At 46.8% G+C, this 26304-nt stretch overlaps 1 long non-coding RNA gene across 1 annotated transcript in view; it reads right to left on the bottom strand.

The window, feature by feature from the left end:
* Nucleotides 1-26304, bottom strand: part of LOC137632033 (uncharacterized) — a 163957-nt gene that overhangs the window by 122903 nt on the left and 14750 nt on the right. Inside the window, exon 2 of the long non-coding RNA XR_011042002.1 lies at nt 7653-7903. This is a non-coding gene — a long non-coding RNA (uncharacterized lncRNA). The remainder of the gene's footprint in view (nt 1-7652; nt 7904-26304) is intronic.

Consider the following 26304-nt stretch of genomic DNA (forward strand, 5'->3'; position numbering starts at 1 on the left):
ACGATCATCAAGCAGAAGGCAGCCATTAAAGCAGATAAACCATCGAAGGGGATCACCATTACTACAAGACATCGTAGCAATACCCTGGAAGAGATAGAATGCCTTTTGTTGATAGGGATAAAGGACAAAGAGATTGTTGGCAACGATCAATTGTGAGAAGCGCCAGCGTGATGAACAAAAAGAAAGAAAAAAGTTAAGCAAAGAAAACCAAAATAGCATTAACAAGCTCTTTTAAAAAATCTTCTCTCTTTTTCTGTTTCTCTCTAAACATAGCATTAACATATTCTTTAAGTAAAATCTCTCTCTCTCTCTCTCTCTCTTATTCTTCTCCACTGTTATAGTGTTAGAGATGTCTATTATTTTTTTCTGAGAGAGAGAGAAGAAGGGTGAAATGAGTACTCAGTTGTTTATATCATTGATATAATGCATACATAAAAAATAGTACTACATACTATTATAGTTAATAGCTTAGGATAGTAAGCTAGAAAGGAAATAGGAATGACCCATATCTGTGTTTCACAGGCAGTTGCTGAGACCTTCGACAATGTTAATATTTAAATTCCTTATAAGGGAAAATACAGAGTGGAATAACTCTCGTACGTAGAGGCGGAGCTAGTAAATATTTATACTAACTACTCCACCTGTAAAATATTAATACTTAACGGTCTTTCATGAGTGTCCCGATAATCAAAGGATTCATCAGGGTGTTGAGGGAATGCTTCAACCTCAGCATGTTATGCGGTCCCAACAATAGACTGCGAAAGGATACACAGAGTATGTTAGAAATACTTGTACTACTGTATTGTTATATACTGTAGTTTTCCAAGTACTGTATTGTTATATACTGTAGTTTTCCAAGTACCGTATTGTTATATACTGTAGTTTTACTGGCTATTGTATTGTTGTATACTGTAGTTTTACTGTTACACTACCGGGTTTAGGCTAGTGCCTGGCGGCCCTAAGTGATAGAGAGACAGAAAGAATGAAAAGGAGGGTTTCCTATTATTATGGTTTAGCACAATAAATGGAAGTGAAGGAGGGCTACTGCCACCTACTGTCTCCTTGCCAGAATGAGAATTCTAATGGAAGGGAAGGAATGAATCTGATTCTAACTTCCATCCAGCCACAACTCTTGCCGCCGGCTGTACTGTCGGTTACGAGGTCTATGGATGGCAGTCCAAGAGAGGACTGAAGAATTCTCAACAGTATATTGGGTTTCCCACCAGCAGCCGTCAGGGCCGGCTCCGTCTTCCCCCCAGGGCATTCGCTTCCGGTGAAGGAAGGACATAAGGGGGAGTTGGCCGAGGCGGCAACCTAACCGCCCCTGGTAGGGTCCCGGCCGGTAACTAATCAACCCAGCAAGCCATCCTAACTAATCAACCCAGCAAGCCGGGATGGTTGTAGAATACCGGCCAAAAGAATGTTGTGACGGCTAGCCAGACACTAAAGGACAGAGGGGGGGAGTGAAAAGAGTCTTATAGTTTGCAGGGGAGAAAGGCGGCAGAAGGCATGCCGCCTACTTTCGGCTGTAAACTAAGGAAGCATGGCTTCCTGTGCCGACGCCGTCGTGGTCGCCAGAGGAATAAGTATTCCCCTGTCGGCGACATTGTTGGCTATAAGACATGTGTTATAGTCTACAAGGGAGAAAGGCGGCGGCAGGTATGCCGCCTACTTTCGGTTGTAAACTAAGGAAGCATTGTCGGCTACAAGACAATACACCCTGAGTTACCGTCATACTTCGAAGCCGGGATACTCGGCGGCAAAGAAGATCGACGGTAAAACTATCTCAGTCAAGCCGTTGTTAACTACTCGGTGGCGATGACGAAAGATAGGGTTGCCGCTTGGAATGGCGGAGCTCAGGGGGGAAGGAAGGGTTTATCTTCTTTTCTCTAAAAGAGAAACGTATCGAATTATGCCAATAAATTCTAGAGGATATATATCCCCAACCAAATTAATATGAACGATACAAGAGGTTAAACAACGGGATTTACAGGTTAGGCATGCGCAAGTAATGTTATATATTTGAAGAGGAAATATTATGTATGCAATCTTCACTAGTATAATTTTGCCTGACTAAATAAAAAGTTTCTTTACTGTTAAATACCGGGAGTGTCGCACTACTAACTAAATAATTACATTATGACGTGCGACAGCGGTCTTAAAATGGCTGCCTCCGGGGTTGGCTGTGCTCCACTTAACACACTTAAATTATGCCAATCCAACTGTGAGAAGGGAGCTAAAAATTATACACAGGAAAGATTAAATACTCAACTTTCCAGAGTATGAAGATGCTGGAGATTGCATGATAATATTCCAATAAACAGTAACAACACCGAGAGAAATGAGGGAGCGCACTTAGCTTAAATGCTACAGTTCAAGGGAATGATGGGCCGTAGCAATACAGGGAGGGGGGTCCACCGGATACCTTGATAACGGCTCCCCTTTCGTTCGCCACTCTTCCCCCTCAAAGAGTTAAATCTATTTGGGGTGAAGATTGCTGTATCATATAAAAAAAATACATCCCCTGATATTATGCGATATCCTTCAAGATATATTAAGGATACTCGCGCCAGGAGTTAGAATTCTGGAGACCTATGGTTAATTCTCTGGGAGTATCACAGTAGCAAATATCCCTTAGAAAGCTACCTAAAGGAACCTTCCATCAGGACGACATGGCTGAGCCCAAAAAACTATTTATTATTTTCTGAAAGACATCTTTGATGAGGTTTTTCCATTGACAGTTTATGATTTGACAATATTTTCAATAGGCTTCTTAAGTGTGGGTCTTGATAAGTTAGGTTTTACATTAGCCTTTTCAGTGTTCTTAATTAATTCTTGTGGGGGATGGTGGACCTCAACTTGAATTTTAGATTAATTCAAGAAGTTTTCAAGTTGATCTGAAATATCAACAGGCAGAACATCATATCTAATTGATGTCATAACTTTGGTGTTTTTAATGGATGGGGGTGAGAGATATGGAGGTCTCTCTCTTTTCCTATTGACAGGTGGTGATTTGTTAGGTTTTGGTGTTTTCCCCACTACAGGTGCACCTGATAACTCTGTTTTATGTGGAACCTCCATCAAATCAGGCAAAGATATAGCCTAAGAGAGGTTAGCTTTATCCTTTGTAGTGAGGGACTAAGGTTTATTAGAGGTGAGCAAAGCCTTACGTGATACTCTTGCCCTATCCTTTAGAATTCTATCCGAAGATGGCCCTCTTGCCCGTCACAATTCTTCAACAATATGAAGAAACCACACGACTGCGTCAAGGCATTCTCTCATTAAGACGGTGTCTAGACTGAATCTCTGATACTTCCTAGAAGATGGATGGTTTGGGCCTAGATGTATGCATCCTTTAGGTCCAGAGTGCACATGAAGACCTGTGATCTTACTCCTTGTCCAAACTTCTCCAACATGGTGTGGACATCGACACAAAGGGACAGCTTCTTGTGGATCCTTTCGCATAGGAGATTGTTGACGCGAGGGTCTTGACTCGTGGAGGAAAGGATTCTTCCCTGTGAGAGAACTCCTTTAACTGATAGAAGTGTGTAAGGCAACGCTTGACTCTACCATGTGCCCTGACGGGATTGATGCTATTCCTTAGAACAGCATCGGTCTGGCAAATGTTAACCAATGGGTAACGGTTGGGTATCGTGGCTATCGTGCAGTTTGAGTGTGCTTGTGAGTAGTCACCTGTCGACAAGCTCCTGATGGGGGCTGTTGATCACTTTAGTGGATTGGTGTGATGGCAAACAGCAAGTAACGACAAGTGTGTTGTTTGCCTTCCAATCTAGGGAACCACGGGCAGAGGTTGACTAGTAAATCTGAGTGACGACATGCTGTGAACAATGAAATGCTGACGATCGGTGAATCGGAATATCTGAGCCGAAGATAGTAACTGAGAGGCAGATGAAGACTGTCTGGTCAGTCACCCAAGGAAGGTTGGTGATTAATGAGTTGGTGATCGGCTTGGAGAGCCCTGAGAGACAGCAGAATGGTTTAATGATCGTCAGTTGGTGATAAGTGAGCTATTGATGATCAGCGTTTGATCGAGTACTGGCGATCGGTGATCTAGAGATGAGCAAGCTGACGATTGGCTAGTCAGAGATCAGCGGGCTGAGGTCGATGATCGAAAAAAGACGAGCTGGCAATTAGCAATCTAGTGATCAGCAAGCTAGTGATTAGCAAGCTGATGACTGGTTATTGACTAGTAATCGGCGATCGGCATGCTAGCAATCGGAGATTGTTAGCAATTCGCAAGACTGGAAGTCAATGATCACAGAAAGATGAGCTAGCAATTGGCGATCTTGCGATTGGCGAGGTAGCGATCAGCAAGAGGTGATCTAGTGATCAGTCTGTTGATGATTTCTCATTGGTGGAAGATGAACTTGAAATCGGCAATCGGCGGACTAGTGAACTGCAGTCGGTGAACTAGTGATCGGTGATCTGGCTATTAGAGATTGGCGCGCTAATGATAGGCCGTTTGCAATGTCCAGATTGTGTTTGCTGACAGAGATACTGTCAGAAAAACCTCCTGAAAAGAAAGAGACCAAGGGTTCCCTGTGAGGAGTCTCGACCGATAGTAAATGCGGTTGATCCGCCTTGGAAGATGGAATCTTCGGGATCTTGAACCATTTTGTGAAGCCTCTTTCCTCTTTTCCTGGCGGGCGTGCTGTAATGCATTTGCGGGGAGGGGAATGGGACAATGGTGACCTGTCAAAAAGTTTTCCTTTTCGTTCTTTTGGCCTCTCGAGCGAGAGCGCACGAGAGTACTGGACCATTGTCGAGTTGGGGAGCGCTTGTGAGCAGAAGAGCGCTAGCATGCAGGATGATCCTGGTGCTCAGTTTTAAGAGAAATGGCAGGAGAGTGCTGGTGTGCAGTACGGCAGTGCACAAAAGGATGCTGGTGCGCAGTTTCCGACGAATGCGCAGAAGAGTCCTGGCGAGCAGGCAAGCGCGCAGGTGAGCACTGGAGCTCTGGCGAGTGCTGGTGCATTGGCGAGCGCTGGTGCATTGGCAAGCACTGGATCTGTGAGCACAAGTCCGCAGTAGAGCATTGGCGCGCAGTAAGGCACTGTGCAGTCTCCCTAGAATGCACAGGAGAGCCCGGGCGGGCAGGAGAGCATTGGAGCCCAGTAAGACACTGCGCAGAGTTGCACAGTCTCCTTAGAATACGCAGGAGAGCCCGGAGAGCAGCTATTGGTGCGCAGGTGAGCGCTGGGGAGCTAAAGAGCGCTGATGCCCAGTGGAGTGCTGGCATGCATGAGAGCGCTGCGGCTTGAGAGCGTTGTCGTGCAGGAGAGCGTTGTTGTGCAGGAGAGCGTTGGCGAGCCGAAGAACGAGGTTGCGCAGGAGCGCGCAGTGGTTGTGGTGAGCGCTGACTAGCTCGAGCTGGAGAGCGCAGTTGCGTTGGCAATCGTAGGTAGGCTGGCGAGTGCTGGTGAGCTGGCAAACACTGCTCCCTGGAATGGCAAGGCTGCACTGGAGATTGCCGGCGATCGGTAGATCGCTGGGGCATTAGAGGGTGCTGAGAACAAGCAGGAGAAGGCTGTAAGTCAGGCGAACGCCGAATCATTGTAGAGCGCTGACGAGCTGGGGTGGAGCACACGGGCGCTCTGGAAAGCGTGAAGGAGCAGGCTGGCCCTGACCAGATGTTGATGAGCGCTGGTGCACTGCAGGCAATGGCGCGCTGGAGAGCGTTGGGGCGCAGCTGCCCACTTAGGAAGGACCTCAAAAGGCTATACCAGAGACAGGAACAGCGATGGTAGGTCGGCAGGTGGACGATCAGGAATCGGGATGTGCCCTCTGGAAGGGGGAACATCCACCGATGGGGATCACGAATGATCCATAGAAGAGTCCAGGACCAAAGTCCGAAGACTAGCTGCAGCGTGGTTAGAAGGTCCAGGAACAGGCATGAAGACGAAGGAAGAGGAGGCTCCTCTGCAGAGGAAGGCTGCATTGCTGAAGAACCAAAGAGGCATCTCTTCAGTGGAGATGACGGCGTACTTCTAAGGAGAAGGGAGGACGCCCTTTGATGACGACCCTGAGGGCCGGTGGATCAGCAAGCTGACCTTCAGCAGTAGCAATCCTCCGGAGAGGAGTCTCTATAGTTACCCCTCTCGTGAATGTGAGAAGTGATCACTTCGTAGGAGAGACATGCATAAGACTATGCTTCGCCCCAGAAGGAAGAGAAACTCAGCCAGGGGGGAGGATAGTCTAGGCGAAGACAGCAACAGCAGTCGGAGTCGATGATGTGATGAAGATGCAGGGAAATTCTTCCTCGGAAGGGAGAAACAGCCCCACACATAGGGAGGAAAACTCTCCCTCAGAAGGGAAAGTAGTCTAACACCTGGAGGCGAACCTCCTGGCAGCACTCTAAGATGATCTGCCAAGAGCGCTGCCTGAGGAAGCATAGCCGGAGCTAGTTCCTCAAAGATGAAGTGCTGATCAGGAGCTGCCATAGGCTTACTTCTAAGAAGGGATGACGTCGCTGATGACGCCCTCTGGGGGCCGGCAGTGACATCAGATTCCTAGGCATGAAGGGAACAGCTCTACTTCGTCGACTCTCTTAGTCAAACAAAGAATAACTGCATTGTTAACTGAGGAAAAATAAAATAAATTATGCAACAAAAAACTTCCCTGGGAGGAAGACCTAGTCCGCAACAGGAAAGGAGTCCGCAACGGGAAAGGAGTCCACCGAGGGAACAAACATGAAATAAGAACTGCGCACTCTCTTCCCCAGTCGACATCGATAGGAGAAGGAGAGCGGAGAGTAACTGTAATAAAACAAGCTAAGAATATTCACTAACTGGAAGGACCACTGATCCTCCGATGGGAGTGTTCCCAGTGGTGAAGAAGCTGAAAAGCTAAATTACAAACAATCATAATTTCACTTAAATAATTAAGAAAAACAATCGGAAGCGTAACCTAACCCGCGAATGGGAAAGGTGCTCCCCCCCATTAGCATACTGTCAGAAGCCCATGAAAAGTGAATGGCCTTGGGAAGAGAAAAACCAAAGTCAAGCTCTGAAAGGCCAAACACCCTTCCCTCAGTAATCCATATGTTCCCCGTGGAAGAGGGAAAGGTGAAGACACCAGTTGAACGAGGAGGGTTCAAACAATGATGATTCCCCTGCTGAGTCAACGGCAGGTTATCTGCCGATGGGAAGACCGATGGACGAGGGGGGTAGAGGTTGGAAGGGAAGGTTCCCCAGCCTTGCTCAAGTATCTTGAGAACCAGCTGTATACGTTATCACACGCACAGCAGAACACTGAAAAGGAAACTTACAACATATCTATATATATACATAAACATTAAGAATGTTTTCACACATGTATATATATAAACCTGACTATTGTGTATGTATAGGCAAAGATGAAATGAGCTGTAACCAGAGAGAGGGATCCAGTGTAGTACTGTCTGGCCAGTCAAAGGACCCAATAACTCTCTACCCGTAGTTTCTCAATCGGTACTGCTTTTAACCTGTGAATATTTCCTCTTAGTATGAGCTACCTGTATACAATGTTATCATGTTTCGACATAACAATTAAATAAAACAAATTCCTTGTAATATTAAAAGGGAAAGACAGAACATGTTAAAACCTGAAATATTCATAAAAAGCAGGGATAACTATACATTATTTCAACTTACTTTTTTGCCGCCTTTCCTCAGACATCGAGCATGTAGTTGTTGCTTGGGAGCTGACCAATTTATTAGTGGTTGTCAGCAAAAAGTGTATGGCTGAACATAGCAAAAGGCATGAACTCTAAGGTCACTGTCATCAGTCATCATTTAGGTTATGACATATTTCAATGTTGATTTACTATTTGAAAAATATGCCTTCATATAAAACAGAGCACTAGAATACACTACAAATGGGCTTCAAATCTGACACACTAATCCTGAAATGAGAAAAAGTAAACATTTCATAAGTTCACTATTTGTAAATAAAAACAAACAATGTGCATTGTACATACATTCAAATATCACAAATTTTTAACAGTAATTTAAATTTTTCCTAACTATACAAACCTGGATCCTTAAATAGGAGTACAGGAAGACTAGCAAAGCTGGAATGGCTGTTTCCAGCCTTGCTGAAGTCATAAGCCTATTAAGGGTCAATAGTTTGTATTACGTGTAGGAACAAATAACAGCCTGTTGAGTGGTGAGCAACCATCAATTTAACCTTCAATATAGAACTTGCAGGATGGTTGAGGCAAGCCTTGTAACTTAAAGAACTTAGAATTGCATAGTTATGCCAATGCAATTTGCTCTTGAGGAGCAAAAATAACAAATTTAGAAGTAATATGTTATTTTTATTAATAAAATAAATTTTTGAATATACTTACCCGGTGATCATATAAGCTGCAACTCTGTTGCTCGACAAAAAAACCTACGGTCAAAATACGCCAGCGATCGCTATGGAGGTGGGGGTGTACATCAACAGCGCCATCTGTCGAGCAGGTACTTAGTACTCCAAGTAAACAAAGAACCAATTTTCTCCTCGGTCCACTGGGTCTCTATTGGGGAGGAAGGGAGGGTCCTTAAATATATGATCACCGGGTAAGTATATTCAAAAATTTATTTTATTAATAAAAATAACATTTTTCAATATTAAACTTAGCCGGTGATCATATAAGCTGATTCACACCCAGGGGAGTGGGTAGAGACCAGCATTACATGTTTACATTATTATGAGCTAAGTATTTTGTATTTCATTTTAGCAGTTATTCAAAATAACAAACATAAAATAAATAAGTACCTGGTAAGGAAGTTGACTTGAACAATTACTCTGCCTTTTTAAGTACGTCTTCCTTACGGAGCCTCGCGATCCTCTTAGGATGCTGAGCGACCCCTAAGATCAGAAGTACCAAGGGTTGCAACCCATACAACAGGACCTCATCAAAACCTCTAATCTAGGCGCTTCTCAAGAAATGACTTTGAATTGAATTGAATTGAATTGAATATGGGATTTAGGCATTAAGCCAAGCACTGGGGCATCAAAAGAAATGACTTTGACCACCCGCCAAATCAAGAAGGATGCGAAAGGCTTCTTAGCCTTCCGGACAACCCAAAAACAATAATAAAACATTTCAAGAGAAAGATTAAAAAGGTTATGGAATTAGGGAATTGTAGTGGTTGAGCCCTCACCCACTACTGCACTCGTTGCTACGAATGGTCCCAGAGTGTAGCAGTTCTCGTAAAGAGACTGGACATTCTTAAGATAAAAAGACGCGAACACTGATTTGCTTTTCCAATAGGTTGCGTCGATTATACTTTGCAGAGATCTATTTTGTTTAAAGGCCACGGAAGCTGCGACAGCTCTAACTTCGTGTGTCCTTACCTTCAGCAAAGCTTGGTCTTCCTCATTCAGATGGGAATGAGCTTCTCGTATTAACAGTCTGATAAAATAGGATAAAGCATTCTTTGACATAGGCAAAGATGGATTCTTAACTGAACACCATAAAGCTTCAGACGGGCCTCGTAAAGGTTTTTAAAAAGAACTTAAGAGCTCTTACAGGACATAAGACTCTTTCTAGTTCATTTCCAACCATACGATAAGTTGGAATATCGAACGATATTGGTCAAGGCCGAGAAGGCAGCTCGTGTTTGGCTAGAAAACCAAGTTGTAGAACATGTAGCCGTTTCAGATGAGAATCCGATGTTCTTGCTGAAGGCATGAATCTCACTGACTCTTTTAGCTGTGGCTAAGCATACCAGGAAAAGAGTCTTTAAGGTGAGATCTTTCAGGGAGGCTGATTGTAGCGGTTCGAACCTGTCTGACATAAGGAATCTTAGTACCACGTCTAAATTCCAACCAGGTGTAACCAAACGACGCTCCTTCGTGGTCTCAAAAGACTTAAGGAGGTCCTGTAGATCTTTATTGTTGGAAAGATCTAAGCCTCTGTGACGGAAGACTGATGCCAACATGCTTCTGTAACCCTTGATAGTGGGAGCTGAAAGAGATCGTTCTTTCCTCAGATATAAGAGAAAGTCAGCTATTTGAGTTACAGAGGTACTGGTCGAGGATACGGATACTGACTTGCACCAGTTTCGGAAGATTTTCCACTTCGATTGGTAGACTCTAAGGGTGGATGTTCTCCTTGCTCTAGCAATCGCTCTGGCTGCCTCCTTCGAAAAGCCTCTAGCTCTCGAGAGTCTTTCGATAGTCTGAAGGCAATCAGACGAAGAGCGTGGAGGCCTTGGTGTACCTTCTTTACGCGTGGCTGACGTAGAAGGTCCACCCTTAGGGGAAGTGTTCTGGGAACGTCTACTAGCCATCGAAGTACCTCGGTGAACCATTCTCTCGCGGGCCAGAGGGAAGCAACTAGCGTCAACCTTGTCCCTTCGTGAGAGGCGAACTTCTGCAGTACCTTGTTGACAATCTTGAACGGAGGGAATGCATATAGATCTAGATGTGACCAATCTAGTAGAAAGGCATCTATATGAACTGCTGCTGGGTCCGGGATTGGTGAGCAAAATATTGGGAGCCTCTTGGTCATCGAGGTTGCGAAGAGATCTATGGTTGGCTGGCCCCAGGTGGCCCAAAGTCTCTTGCATACATCCTTGTGGAGGGTCCATTCTGTTGGAATTATTTGTCCCTTCCGACTGAGACAATCTGCTATGACATTCAAGTTGCCTTGGATGAACCTCGTTACTAGTGATCTGTCTAGACCTTTTGACCAGGTGAGGAGGTCCCTTGCGATCTCGTACAATGTCAGAGAGTAGGTCCCTCCTTGCTTGGAGATGTACGCCAAAGCCGTGGTGTTGTCCGAGTTCACCTCCACCACTTTGCCTTGAAGGAGAGACCTGAAGCTTTTCCAGGTCAGACGTACTGCCAGTAGCTCCTTGCAGTTGAAATGCACTGTCCTTTGACTAGAGTTCCATAATCCCGAGCATTCCCTACCGTCTAATGTCGCACCCCAGCCTACGTCCGATGCGTCCGAGAAGAGAACGTGGTTGGGAGTCTGAACAGTCAGGGGAAGACCCTCTCTAAGGTTGATATAGTCCTTTCACCAAGTCAGACAAGACTTTATCTTTCCGGAAACCGGGATCGAGACCGCTTCTAGCGTCTTGTCCTTTTTCCAGTGAAAAGCTAGATGGTATAGAAGAGGATGGAGGTGTAGTCTTCCTAGTGACACAAATTGATCCACGGATGACAGTGTCCCTACCAGACTCATCCACAGCCTGACTGGGCAGCGTTCCTTCTTCAGCATCTTCTGGATGGATAGCAGGGCTGGGGGCTGATCGTCTTGTTCAGCAACGTCCTCATCAGAGGGTTCCTCATCCGAAACTGATGAGGAAACGGCAACGGAGTGGGCAACGTCTGACTCGCTGAATCCGGTCGCACTGGTGGATGCGTGACGGAGCCGGACGCAATATCATGGCACTGCTGCACAGTCTGTGAACTGTCAACAACCATGGGTGCGCGAGGAAGTACAGCGTCAACCCGAAACTGTCTAGACTGTCTGGGTTGTGCAGTCAACACCCTACCGGGTTGCTGAGGTTGACGCACTGCGTCACAACAAGTCACCTCTGCTGGTTGTTGAACGTCCTGAACGTCAACAACCACCTCCGAGCGTCGCTTAACGTCAACGTGCGACTGGCAACCCACACTGGGTCGCATCGGTGGAGGAACCACCTCAACTGGCAGACGCGAGTAGGTTACCTCAGCGTCAACAGGACGCACAACCGACCGGTTGGAAGGTTGTTGGCCAGAAGGAGGAACCACCTCAACTGGCAGACGCGAGTAGGTTACCTCAGCGTCAACAGGGCGCACAACCGACCGGTTGGAAGGTTGTTGGCCAGAAGGTTCTTCTCCGCATTTAAGTCCTCTATCAAGGACGCAAGCTTGGACTGCATGGCTTGCAGCAAAGCCCATTTAGGGTCTACGGGAGCAGGTGTGGCAACAGACGGGGTTAGCGACTGAGGCGGAACCGATTACCATCCCTGAAAGCCTAGTTATGTGTGACATAATAGTACAGCAAAACTTCAAAGGCTTGACAAAAGCTGAGAAGTTGTCCTGTAAACAACTTGGAGCGTCTCCTGGCTAGGCGCCAGGGCGAGTCTACCAGAAATGAGAAGTCTATCTGGGCAGAGGCATGAACTCCCAAGCCGAGAACTTCTCTAGTGTCCTATCAGACTCTCGCTCTATAAGCCAGTTTAAAAGAAGGGAAATCAAAAGGCTGTATCCCTAAAACTCCTCCTGGTGCAAAAACCAGTCGCCTAGCCAACGTAACGCTCTCTAGGAGAGCGAGAGAGCACTAGCTTAAAAACAATGGCTTCGAAGTAGCTAGGCCTAGTGTAAGTTCTGACGTTTAGGCGAATGAGGAGCAGCAGTTACAAGATCCGGACGAAGATCCTTAAAAAATCATCATGATTTAATTAAAGTCCATAGGAGGCTAAGCAGCTTAAGGCTCCTCTCCAAATGACAGAGTCCTCAAGGGAATATCAGTAGGAGGGAGAACAGCACTTTCTCATCTACAGGAACCTTGTCCGATAAAAGCTAGGTTATCTCAGTGAGTCTCTCACTGGTGCATTAGTAGCAGACCAGAAGGCAACGTCATGTAACTGCTTGACAGTCTGTGAACTGTCAACAAGTGAACTGTCAACCACAACAGGTGCGTGAGGACATACAGTGTTCACTCGAGACTGCTTTGACTGTCTATACTGAGCAGTCAAAACAACTCTAGAATGCGGAGGTTGACGCACCGCGTCAAAACAAATCAACTTAGACTGTTGTTGTACCTCGCGAACGTCAACTGAAGGTTCCGTGCGTTACTAAACGTCAACATGCGGCTGGCAGGGTACACTGGAACGCATGGGTGGCGGGACTCTCTCAGCTGGAGTGGGGCAGAAGGTCGCCTCAGCGTCCACAGGACGCACAACCGTGTTGGTTGTAGGCTAGAGGTTGGTGCAGTGTTAACCTTCTCCGCACGAAAGTCCCGCATCAATGACGTTAACTGAGACTGCATGGTCTGCAGCAAAGACCACTAAGGGTCTACAGGAGCAGGTGCGGCAACAGACGGTGTGACTGCCTGATGCGGTACCGCTTTGCCTCTCTTAGGAGGTGAGCAGTCGTCGGAAGACTGCAGCGAGTCCGAACTGACCCAGTGGCTACAACTGGGCCGTTGGACTTGCGCGGAAGGGACCGACTTGCGCTTAATAAGCTGCGAGATCTTGGTCCATGGTTTCTTACGAGAAACCTCTTCCGCAGACGAGAAATAAATGGGCTCTCTCGTCTTTGTGTGGGTGGGGCGATCTTGGGTAGATACGCCCGAAACCACGGAGGGAAACGTCTGTTCGTTGATCAAGGCCTGACGAACCCATAAGTCGTTCGACATTACTTCTCCCCTGGGCTTGGGAGCTTGCAAGAGGTCCCGGACTAGGTGAACGACAGGCACGAACAGACGAACCCTCGGACGCAACACTGTAACACTTTGCGCATATCACTTTATCACTTCGATTTTCTGTTTTGCACTTATTTCACTGAAATCGAAACTTTTACAAATTTCTACCTGAAACACGCAATTCTATCCTTCATTAAAAGGTAGTAATTACGAAATCAGTCGTATAATGCAGCTCATTAATACTAGCAAAAAACAGAAAACATATATAAAGATAAAAAATTCAGTGGCTGGGAAAGAGACTAAACACTAGTTCAAATAAACTACGTTTACAATCTCTCACCGCACATAGCCTGGGGACAAGAATAAAACCCTAGAAACGTTTTACCTTCTTCCCCGTACAGCGACTAGGGAGGAGAGTAACACGAGAACAACGTTACCCGCTTGAACGGAACGTTTTCTCTCCTCTCTCTCCCTCCGTCTCTATCTCTCTCTCTCTTTCTCTCTTGATTTCGCACCTAAGAGAAGAGCCCAATTATATATCGTCAAAATAACATGTTATTTGACTAAAGGAAAAAACTGAAAGGTTTTCCAAATAAAAAGTTCCTTTAATTTAGAATTTAAAACATTTAAGCTAGAAAGAATGAACGAAACGTCAGAATCGATTTACTCTTACTGCAAAGTGAAACCGTGATACACTCTCTCTCTATCGTAACGATAGAGCGCATGTTGAACGTCCTGAACGTCAACAACTGCGTAGTCTAAAAAACTAAACGTTAGTTCATCTTTGAAAACAGTACGAAGACTATCAAAGAAATTCTTTCATAAAACATTAAATTTAAAAAGTTTTAAATTCTTTAAAGGCTAAATACGATATAACGGGCTCAACGTTGATTAACTTCGGTTCCAAGTTAGGACCGCCTACTATCAGGAAAGGTCGCATATAACAAAACATAAAAATTTATTTTTATATGTTTATAATAAATGGAAAGTTAATCGAAGAGGCCTAATAAAGGCGGAGAGATATAAAATATATAGATCTATAACGTGTTAAGCAAAATTACTAAAAACCTAAACACACTTCCGTCTAAGGGAAGGGTCGGCCATTTAAAAGTGAAAGAGAGTCCATACTCTCTTTGTCACCATAATTAAATCTATCCAAAACGAGTTCAAGTTTTGAGATGAAGATAAAACACCTGCATAGCGAAAGCTCAAAACTAGAATAGTGTACTTCACCAAATAGTAGTGAAAACAAATCCAGTTAGTAACAGCGTATTAGTAGGTCTTGCCGGTAGCCCGACAGAGAGAAAATTGATTCTTTGTTTACTTGGAGTACTAAGTACCTGCTCGACAGATGGCGCTGTTGATGTACACCCCCACCTGCATAGCGATCGCTGGCGTATTTTGACCGTAGGTTTTTCTGTCGAGCAACAGAGTTGCAGCTTATATGATCACCGGCTAAGTTTAATATTGAAAATTATATTTTTCCTAACTTACATAAACCTGTAGCTATTTAAAGGGATTATCCTTAAGCAGAGCTGGAAGGTTAACCATTAAGACTTTAATGCGAGGTGGCAACCGTACCCAACCATTATTAGAGGGGAGGGTAGTAGGGGCCTGGGGGGTACCCAGCTATCTACATCTACATCTACTCACATCGGTGATGGCGGGACAATTTCTATAAATAGTTACAAGTCTGTACTAATTAGGAAATATACGAATTACTTCCAAATTTGTCATTTGTTTCTGCACTAACAAACCTTACGCGATTTATAGGGATGACTCACCCATTAGGAGGGTGGTAAGTCTGACCACTGGCTTGGTCATTGACCTGGGTTTTCTCTGTTGTGTTTCACTGAAGCCAGAGGAAACCTTGACACCTCACTAAAGTGATACATAAGACGAGTATTGCTAACAGCCTGAGCAATCTGTGTGGTTGTGAGAGAGATAGTACTATATATGAACATCTAGGTAAGCATATTCCGAGTTTAAAACAGGAATACACAGACGTTTCCCAATGCCTACCTCGTGGGAGGTATTGAAGACGTGTACAAGTATAAAGTCAATACTTGGCTATACAAGGGAAATGGCTCTTACCTGCAGACAGGTGAAGCCAGCTTGCATAGGGACCCTTGGTGCTGTTCCCCAAGAGAGGGGAACATGAAGAAAAGTAAAGAGCCAGTCATTCTTATTCATTTATCCCACACTAATCCCCTGTAAATAATGCCCTCAACTATCTGCTACTTGTCCAACAAAGAGCCTGAGGTATTCTTAAATCAATTGTTGTGCAGCCACCACAAAACTGATAGAAAACATATCAAGATTCCTGTGGGTCACGTCTTGCAGGTAATGGGTGGCGAAGGTTGTCCGACGCTTTCACACGCCCGCTTGTAATACCTACATTACAGAAGAGTTGCGTTTGGAGGCCCGGGTCATACTAATGTCCCTGACATTGTGAGCTCTGGGTTGTCGAACTGGAGGAGGATCAGGATTCAGTGCCAAGTCTATAACTTTATGAATCCAGGCAGAGATGGTATTCTTAGTGACCTCCTTAATTCTACCTGTACTGATAAAGAGGGCTGCCAGCCGGGGACGAGTGGCTGCAGTGCGTTTAAGATAATATCTCAAACTTCTCACTGGGCAAAGTAACAGTTGATCTGGGTCATTGGTTACAGAACAGAGACTACTAATCTGAAAGGGCCCAAATCTAGGGTCCAGTACCCCGGATTTTGAGTCTGCAATAATCTCAGGGATGAAGGCGCGTGTCACCTTCCCCCATCCCCAAGAATGGGCAATGTCATACGAGAGACCATGAAGTTCACTGATTCTTTTTGCAGAAGTTAAAGCAAGTAGGAAAGCAGTCTTCAAAGTGAGATTATGGTCTGTTGCAAGGTGTAATGGTTCGTAGGGCAGGCCCTTTAAGGACCGCAAGACGCGAACCACATTCCAAGGAGGAGGTCTTATCTCCGACTGGGGAAAAGTGATCTCATAACTTCGTATGAGGAGAGAAAGCTCCAACAAATAGGAAAGGTCTACTCCTTTCAGTCTAAAGGCTAAGCTTAAGGCTGAGTGATAGCCCTTCACTGTCGAGACCGGGAGGAGTTTTTCCTCCTGAAGGTATACAAGAAATTTCGCTATTGTTGGTATAGTGCATCAAGGGGAGAGATACCCCTTTCATGACACCAACCACAGAAGACAGTCCACTTTGCCCGGTAAACCGAGGCTGGAGATTTCCATATGTATCCAGACATCCTTCCCGCAACTTGTTGCAAAAATTCTCTTTGAGAGAGGAGATACTGGATAATCTCCAGGCATGAAGCCAAAGAGATGGAGCTGCCATGTGGAAGATGTTCATGTGTGGTTCTTTGAGTAGATCTTGTCATGGAGGAAGTTCTCTTGGAAGATCTACTAGGCATTGCAGAAGGTCCGGGAATCATTCGGCATGGTGTCAGAGCGGGGCTATGAGCATCATGAGTAGGTTGTTGGATACGCTGGTCTTGTTGAGTACCCTTCTCATCAGAAAGCACGGGGGAAAGGCATACACGTCGATGTTGTCCCACCGTTATTGGAATGCATTTTGCCATAGAGCCTAAGGGTCTAGGACTAGAGAGCAGTATAGCAGGGGACTGGAGAGCCTGAAGCTCAGGGACGTCGCGAACAGGTCTACAGTCAGTCAACACCACACAGTCAGGACTTTTTTAGCTATAAGAGGATTCAAAGACCATTCGGAACCCACTATCTAAGTCGCTCTGCTCAGGTTGTCTGTAAGCACATTCCTCTTGCCCAGAATGAAGCAAGCTGATAGGGACACAAATATTTTTCTGTCCATCTTAGCATCTCTACTGCTAGATGGCATAGGGGCTGCGTAAAGGACCCCGCCTTCTTCGTTTACGTAAGTACCATAGCGTTGTCGCTCATCAACACCATGGAGTGACCCACCAGCAACTGTTGGAACTGCTGGAGAGCTAGAAAGGCTGCTCTCATCTCTAGGAGATTTATGTGCTGGTACCCTTCGGACTCGGACAACAGGCTTGAGACTGTGTTAGAGCAGCTGGGGCCCCAATCTTTCTTTTGATGCGTCTGTGAAGAGCATCAAGTCTGGACGAGGGACAAGAAAGTCTAGCCCTTAGAGGAGGTTCTCCTCTGCCACCAACCACTGAAGATCCATCATTTGATCCTGTCCTATAGGGACTAAAGTGTCCATGGAGCCGGTATACTAGTTCCATACGGACTTCAGCCGCCATTGGAGAGACCGCTGTTGGGAACAAGACGGACCAGGGATGTTAGGTGGCCTAGAAGGCACAACCAATGTCAGGCTGGAAGATCTTCCCATCTGAGGATGAGACTTGCCCATCCCTCAGACTGTGTACTCTGTCATCTGATGGAAAGACTCTTTGGAGGTTGGTGTCTATAATCATACCCAGGTATACCTATCTCTGAAAGAGGAGCAGTGACGACTTCTCGAGATTTACCATGATCCCAGATCCTGACAAAACTCGAGTAGTCTGTCTCGGTGTTGAAGAAGGGTTGTCTGCTAGAATCAGCCAATCATTGAGGTACCTTAAGAGACGAATGCCGTTCTTGTCAGCCCAAATTGATACTAGGGCAAAAGCCCTTGTGAAGACCTGAGGTGCTGTTGAGAGGCTGAAACACAGCACCTTGAACTAGTAATGACTATCCTCGTGTATGAATCTGAGATACTTTCTTGAAGACGGATGGATTGGGATCTGAAAGTATGTGTCTTGGAGATCCCGTGTGCGCATGAAGTCTTTAGGCCTTACTGCTTGGTTGACCGTGTCTGCAGTCTTCATTCTGAACGGAGTTTGTAGGACGAACTTGTTCCGGGACGGACGATCGATGACTAGTCTCCAGGCTTCAGATGTCTTTTTCTCAAGAAAGAGTCGACTGTAGAAGCCTGGAGGTCCATCAAGGACCGTTTGGAGAGGACCCTTCCTCAACGGGGTCAGGACTTCGGCCCAGAGGGCCAGCTCCTTTACGGATCCCTTCATATAGGAGCTCGATGGAACTGGATCTCAAGTCAGTAGAGGGAGAGAATGAATGAACGGGACGTGATACCATACGCCGATCACTGCGATCATCCAGGGATCTGGCCTATAGTGCTGCCACCTCTGCCTGAGGCATTGCAAGCATCCCCTAACCAGTGGACGGATGAGAGGATTACCCTCCCTAGCGGGAACGACCAAATCAGCTGCCCCTTCTTCCATTTTTTCTTCCTCTAAAAGGGTTTGGGGCCCTTAGTCTCTGGCAGGAAAGGGCTGCCATAACACCTTGTTGGATCCTGATGTCCTCTTTGTTGAGGGGTTTGCTAGTTAGAGCTGATTCCTGGGAGGTTGAGGAGCTCTTCCGTAGGGCCTGGAAGTCATGGCCCTATGGAGGAGAGAATCCTTGGAGGATTTTCTCCACCTATCACCTGCCCTCTCTACTTTTTCTGGGTCAAAGAGAGAAGATCTCTCAAGCGTCGAGTTCCTTAAGCGCATTACTTCCACTTTTAGTATTTGCTAGTGGAATTTCCCAGTCACAGTATCCGGGTACCCGACAAGAGGAAAATTCCACGGACTGCCTTGCCGATTTCTTGGATAAATCCTCTGATCTAACAAGGTGGCCCAACATCCCCAGTCATTGATCAAGCCGCGAAGCAGCCTACATGGCATACTTCATGCCCTTCTCAATGTTAAGGAGCTCAACTACTGAAAGCGAAGCTGTTAGGCTGGAAAGTTTCTGTACACGGAGACCCCTAGTAAGAGACCCTACTGAGGGGTCCAGGGGCAGGGCTGGATGGGGCTTGTTAGCAATCTTCCCTTGCAAGATGAAAGGAAGTGGGAGGAACTTAGATGAAGAACCTGCATGTAGAGACCTAGAAGTGCCTGCTATCTGCAAGACAGCTTTCTTTCTGGCCGCTGTCAGTCCCTTCAACCAGGGCAAGACTGCACTAGTCTTAGGGGGCCTCTGGGTACCAAACAAGTGGTCCAGGACCATGTCCTTGCCTTCCAGGGGAGTGGTGCCAGGATCTGACACCTTATTTATTGTGCGCATGCATGCAAGGACTTGCCAGAAAGCCTGCTCCGACTCTCAGCGCTCGTCTTCAGAGTGGAACTTAGGGCTTGCTGCTCTCGGAATGGTAATCGTCATCCAAGTCCAAAAACTCATCCCCCTCCAAGCTCTCAGCCATAGAAGCCTGGGGTGGATCGAAGTAGTCAACTAGTGTAGTCTCTCAGAAGAATCCCGCCAAAGGGGATCCTTGAGTCTTCTCTTGCCTGAAGGCTTCCCTTGGTTTTGAACTCTTGAGAATCGTCTTAGAGTTCTTGGGTTCCCTACGGGGTGGAAAGTGTTCCTCCAGGATGGAAACTCTGGAGGGAGCTTGACGCTCAGTTGGGGCGTGGGCCTCGGAACTTGATGGTTCCTCGTCTCTTGATGGCCTGGAGACAGGACGCAGTTCGGTGGAACCACTTTCAGAGGTTCCGGTCTGAAAGGCTGAAAGGAAATCTAACAAGGAGAGTCCACATCCCTGCTTAACTGTGGGTGAAGCCGATCCGCGTGTGGAGGAGTATAATGCGGCATCATCCTCTTCTGCTTAGCTGTCATCCTACTGCTGGAACGGATAGGAGTTAGCTGCAGATGGGTAAAGTCCTGAACCAACCTAGACTCATTCCTGCCTTTACCTCTAGGCCTGGAAGAGGGGGACAGGTGAACCAGAGGGTTGTCAGGGAGTCAAACCTGTGAAGGCTTCCTGCTGGGGTCAGACTGGCCTGCGGAGGTGGAAGAGAAGGATACTGACCTCTCAAGTTGGATCCTTGGGGTAGCCGATCAGATCCAAAGGTGTTGTGGATTAGGCGGGGCTGGGAGTCCCGGGACGCCCAGAGACTGCTGCAGGGAAGACACCAAGGTGTCGTATCATGAAGGCAGCTCGCCTACAGACGTCATCAGCAGGCATTGCCTGGCCCTCCTTGGTCCTACCTTGGGTGGAGAGGGGGCTTGGGCGCTCATTATATGTATATATGGTCAGTCTCTACGACATTGTCCTGCTTGCTAGGGCAATATCACTGTCCCTTGCCTCTGCCATTCATGAGTGGCCTTTAAACATGGAAGGATCTATACGAATAAAAATACTGTATCTCAAAATGACGGTGCAGAACACTGAGAAGAAGCTGAAAAAAATGAGTCTTGTGACTCAGGAACGTCACAATAACTTGAAGAATACGCAAAAAGTCCAATCCTGTGGTGTTCCATCACGCAGCATCCAATTGGGCAGTGTCCCATCGAGTAAAAACTGATCACATGGGGATTGACCAATAAGTGATGGCGAGTGTGGAGGCCTGGCGCGTGAACCAGTCAGCTGGAGACAATTATGTCTGTGATGAGACAGTAAAGTACAGGTATACTAATGTCATCAGGCTCGCACAGCTCGCATTGCACAGTCCCAAGCCACCATTCTGCTGGGCTGTCCCCTTCATAGAATGATCTAAGTAACTCTGAAGAAAGAAAGGGACAAGGGCGGCGCCCATCAATACAAACAAGGGGCACATACAGTACTTAGTCTTGTATGAGATCGAGTACAGTACTGGAAGTAGGCGTGTTAACACCTGTACCCCGTACCAAAACATCTCAGCACAGCTTAGCCTTGTATAAGAGTTGTGCATGCTGATGTTTTGTCACTTAATCCTCCTAGTAATAGGTGTGTAAACATCCATGCCAAGTACCAAGACATTTCCCTAGAGTAGTGTGTTACAATGTTTCTTCCTGGTATGGGACAACTATTGGCAAACTTCTAGAAGGGAGGTACTAAGTACCACACTTTCCCTACCCGCATATATGAGGAGAAAACATTGGGTCACAGATACGAGAATCCAAATGATAGATCTCCGGAACTTATAAAATAATGTCTTCTACTCATCCTTCCTCTACAAGCCACAGCAGGAAGAATCTAATGAAAATGTGGCAGAGGGGAAGGAAGAACTTGCAGTTCGCATTAATTGTGATCGAGCAGGCCCAGACGACGCCCCACACAGAGAAACACCACAACAGACTCTTTCAAGAGATAGCACAACACTACCAGGTGAGATGCCCTTAGTGCAATTCTGTGGTTGGGAAGACACAGAAGAGTAGATGGATGACACCCCTCCCATAAAACCTTCTTCTGACAAAGCAGAGAGATGTATAAGAAATCCCAACTTCCTAAGGATTAAGTTGCCATTATCAAAAAGCAAACCTAAGGAGGGAATAAACCCCCTACAGGAATGCTGTTCAACGAACAAGAATATGGATGTGGCCAGGTTTCCACAAATACAGGCACAGCTACAGTTATTGGGAAACAATATACTGTATCTCTGCCTGCTTCCTTAGGCTAATATCCCTCGCACATGACGATCTGCCAACACATCTATCTAAAGGAAAAAGAAAAAGATTAAGACAGACAAGTGAAGATGCTGAGAAGTACCTCTGTAGTATCTGGCAACTGAAAACAAAGTAGGAGCTTACATGCCAACCTCCAACTAACTACCACCACTTCATTATAATTTTAAGTCTTATCCTGCTTCATCTTCAACCATATATTTTGTCCAGCCATTCTTTCAGTAGGCAGATCTTAGATGAGGAAGGATCTTCTTCAGTGATAGCTTCAGGATGATGATGAGGTTCAGTATTCTTAGCGTATTTGCCTTTGAAAGCCAAGGCTCATGAAGGTAAGTTCTCAATGAATTAGGGAGGCCAAGCTCGCTTTCATCCACTTCGCCATCATGACATGTACTTCCTTCTGCAGGATCATGGTTGCAGTCTCCAACATTAAAAAGTCCCACCCAATCTACCTGAAGAAGGGAGAAGCTATGGCGCCCCGATAACCGGTGATCTTAAAAAAACAAGATGACAAATTCGTAGATAATTTGTATTTTTCCTAACTATACAAACCTTAGCTATTTAATAGGGGTTATTACTTTCGGCGTAGCAGAAATGACGAGCCATTAGAATTTTAACGAGGGTTTACTACCCCACCACTAGTTAGCGGGGGGCAGGGAGGGTAGCTTGTACCCCGCCCCCTCACACACACCTGTGCTTGAGCTCACTTTGCTTGGAGGTAGGACTTCAAGGGGGATAGGGCTGGCGGGCAAGTTTGATTAAATACCTAAGGTTTGTATAGTTAGGAAAAATACAAAATATCTACGAATGTCATTTGTTCCATAACTGACATACAAACCACGCTATTTAATAGGGGTGACTCACCCATTAGGAAGGGTGGAAAGTCCCAGCCAGTACTGGCTTTTGGCTTTGCCCGGGGACTCATTATTTGAGTCTGTTAGCACTCAACAATAAGGAGTCCCTGCACCTCGCTAGAACCTTGCTAGGCAAGGACTGCGGCCTATGCAAGCTGTGTGTGAAGGTATAATAAAGTGTGACTCATCCTAGGAAGTTGACTTGTAGTCCTTTAGATGGAAACTTTAGGCTAGGACTCTCCCAATACCACCTCGTCAGGGTATGGGGACGTGAAAGTATTAGCTTAATACTAGGAGCACAAGGAAACATGGTTTACCTGCAGTGGTTTGAGGTCAGCTGTGCAGAGAACCCAGGATGCTGCTTTCCCCAAGAGAGGGGAAGATGAAGAAAAGAATAAGGGCCAGACAAACCTTTTCATTCATGCAGACTAAGACCGGGTAACAATGCCCTCAACCTTCTGCTACTTGTCCACTAAGGAGCCTGAGGTTCTAAACCAGCTGTTGTGCAGCCACCACAGGGCCGATAGAGAACGTTTCGAGCCTCCTGTGGGTCACGTCTTGCAGGTAGTGGGCTGTGAAGATCGTCTGACGCTTCCACACCCCAGCCTGAAGAACCTGCGTCACTGAGAAATTCTTCTTGAAGGCCAGGGACGTAGCTACGCCCCTGACATCATGTGCTCCAGGGCGACGTCACAGAGGAGGGTCTGGATCAGGGACAGATGGATCACCCTGCGAATCCATGCCGAGATGGTGTTCTTGGTGACCCTCCTCTTAGTCCTCCCAGTGCTAACAAACAATGCTTGCACCTGAGGATGGACTGCAGCCGTTCTTTTGAGATATAGCCTCAGACTCCTTACTGGGCACAGTAGGAGATGGTCTGGGTCATCTGTTACAGAACGAAGACTCGAAATCTGGAAGGAGTCGAACCGAGGGTCCGGCACCCCCGGATTCTGAGTCTTAGCAATAAACTCAGGGACGAATTTGAACGTTACCTCCACCCATCCCCTTGAATGGGCGATGTCATATGAGAGACCATGAAGTTGACTGACTCGCTTGGCCGATGCCAAAGCTAGTAGGAACACCGTCTTCCAAGTTAGGTGGCGATCTGAAGCCTGGCGTAATTGTTCATAGGGAGGTCTCTTAAGAGACCTGAGAACTCGAACCACGTTCCATGGAGGAAGTCTCACTTCCGACTGAGGGCAGGTAAGTTCCAGCGAGGAAGAAATGTCCATTCCTTTGAGCCTGAAGGCTAGACTTAAGGCTGAGTGATAGCCTTTCACCGCCGAGACTGAAAGGCGCATTTCTTCCCGCAAATACACGAGGAACTCCGCTATTGTTGGAATAGTGGCATCGAGTGGAGAGATACCCCTTCCACGACACCAACCACAGAAGACTTTCCACTTTGCCTGGTAGACAGATGCGGATGATTTTCGAAGATGTCCAGACATCCTAATCGCAACTTGTTGTGAAAATCCTCTCTCAGCGAGGATATGCTGGATAGTCTCCAGGCGTGAAGTCGGCTTTGTGGAAGATGTTGGCATGTGGTTGTCTGAATAGATCGTGTCGCGGAGGGAGTTCTCTCGGAAGTTCCGTTAGGAGTTGCAGAAGGTCCGGAAACCATTCCGTGTGATGCCATAGTGGAGCTATGAGGGTCATTGAAAGTTTGACCGATATTCTGATCTTGTTGAGCACCCTCCTCATCAGACAGAATGGGGGAAAGGCGTACACGTCGATGTTGTCCCACCATTGTTGGAAGGCATCTTGCCAGAGCGCCTTGGGATCCGGGACTGGGGAGCAGTATAGTGGAAGCTTGAAGTTCAACGCTGTCGCGAACAGATCCACAGTCGGGGAACCCCACAAAGTCAGGACTTTGTTGGCTACTAGATGATCCAAAGACCACTCGGTAATCACTATCTGAGACGCTCTGCTGAGATTGTCGGTGAGTACATTCCTCTTGCCTGGAATGAAACGTGCCGTTAGTGGAATCGAGTGGACTTCGGTCCATCTCAATATCTCTACTGCAAGATGGGATAGCTGCTTCGAAAAGGTACCTCCTTGCTTGTTGATGTAAGCTCATCACCACCACAGAGTGACCCGCCAGGTATTGTTGGAACTGCTGAAGGGCCAAGAAAACGGCCTTCATCTCTAAAAGATTTATATTGAGGCACTTTTCTGATTCTGACCACAGGCCTGAGGTCCTGTGGTATAGAACGTGGGCTCCCCACCCTTTCTTTGAGGCATCCGAAAACAGCATCAAATCCGGGGGGAGGACGAGAAGATCCAATCCTCTGTCACCCACCACTGGAGGTCCGTCCGTTCCGCAGATCCCATTGGGATCATGACGTCCGGGGAATCGCAACCTTGATTCCATCGGGACTTGAGTCGCCACTGGAGGGATCTCATTCTGAGGCAACCGTTGGGAACTAGACGAGCCAAAGATCACAGGTGACCGAGGAGACGTAACTACGATTGGGCTGGAAGCTCTTCTTGTCTGAGAAAAGGGCTTGCGACCTTCCTCAGCTTTGCTATACTGTCGTCTGATGGGAAGACTTTGTGGAGATTGGTGTCTATAATCATGCCTAGGTATACCAGTCTTTGAGTGGGAAGCAGAGAATACTTCTCGAGATTTACCATGATCCCCAGATCCTGGCAAAGTCCCAGAAGTTTGTCTCGGTGTTGAAGAAGGGATGTTTCCGAGTCTGCTAGGATCAGCCAGTCGTCCAAATAACGGAGGAGACGGATGCCGATCCTGTGTGCCCACGACGATAATAGGGTGAACACTCTGGTGAAAACCTGTGGTGCTGTGGAGAGACTGAAACACAGCACCTTGAACTAAAACTCCTTGTTGTCTAGGCTGAATCTTAAGTACTTCCTTGAAGACGGATGGATTGGGATCTGGAAGTACGCGTCCTTCAGATCCAGTGTACACATGAAGTCTGACCGTGTCTGCGGTCTCCATGCTGAACGGAGTTTGCTTGACAAACTTGTTCAGAGCCGAGAGGTCGATGACTGGTCTCCAGCCTCCAGACGCCTTCTTTACAAGAAAGAGTCGACTGAAGAAGCCTAGGGACCCGTCGAGGACCTCCTGGAGAGCACCCTTCTTCAACATGGTCTGGACTTCTGCCCGAAGGGCCTGCCCACTTGCTGTTCCCATGGCAAGGGAGCTCAATGACACTGGATTCGTCGTCAGGGGAGGTAGAGATGTTGCGAACGGGACGCGATATCCCTGACTGATTACGGAAATCGTCCAGGAATCGGCCCCGAGTTGCTGCCACCTGTCTGCGCAACTTCGAAGGCATCCCCCTACTGGTGGGGGACTACCAATCCTAGCGTTTGCGGCCTCGGCTGCTCCCTCTAGGATTCTCCCCACCTCTGGAGGGCTTCTTGACTTTCCTGTCCTTAACAGGAAAGGGCTTAGACACCACTGTCTTCGCTGCCGTTGTCGGTTTCGTGGTCTTGGTAGGACGGGGCTGCTGGGGTGCTGGAGGCTTATAGGGCTTGGATGTCAAAGCCCTATGTAGGAGGGAGTCTTGGTGGGACTTCCTCCACCTCTTAGCAGCATGCTCCACGTCCTTAGGCTTGAACTGGTTCGTTCCCATCACGGAAGAATGTCTGAGCCTGCTTTTCTCGGTGCTAGGGACCTTCTGATGGAACCTCTCAGACACCGCATCGCAACGTTTCAGGATGGTGTTTGCCCACAAGTTCGAGACTTGGTGGGCCAGAAACTCGATC

This window comes from Palaemon carinicauda, chromosome 40, assembly GCF_036898095.1.
Source record: "Palaemon carinicauda isolate YSFRI2023 chromosome 40, ASM3689809v2, whole genome shotgun sequence".
NCBI classification, from domain to species: Eukaryota; Metazoa; Arthropoda; class Malacostraca; order Decapoda; family Palaemonidae; genus Palaemon; species Palaemon carinicauda.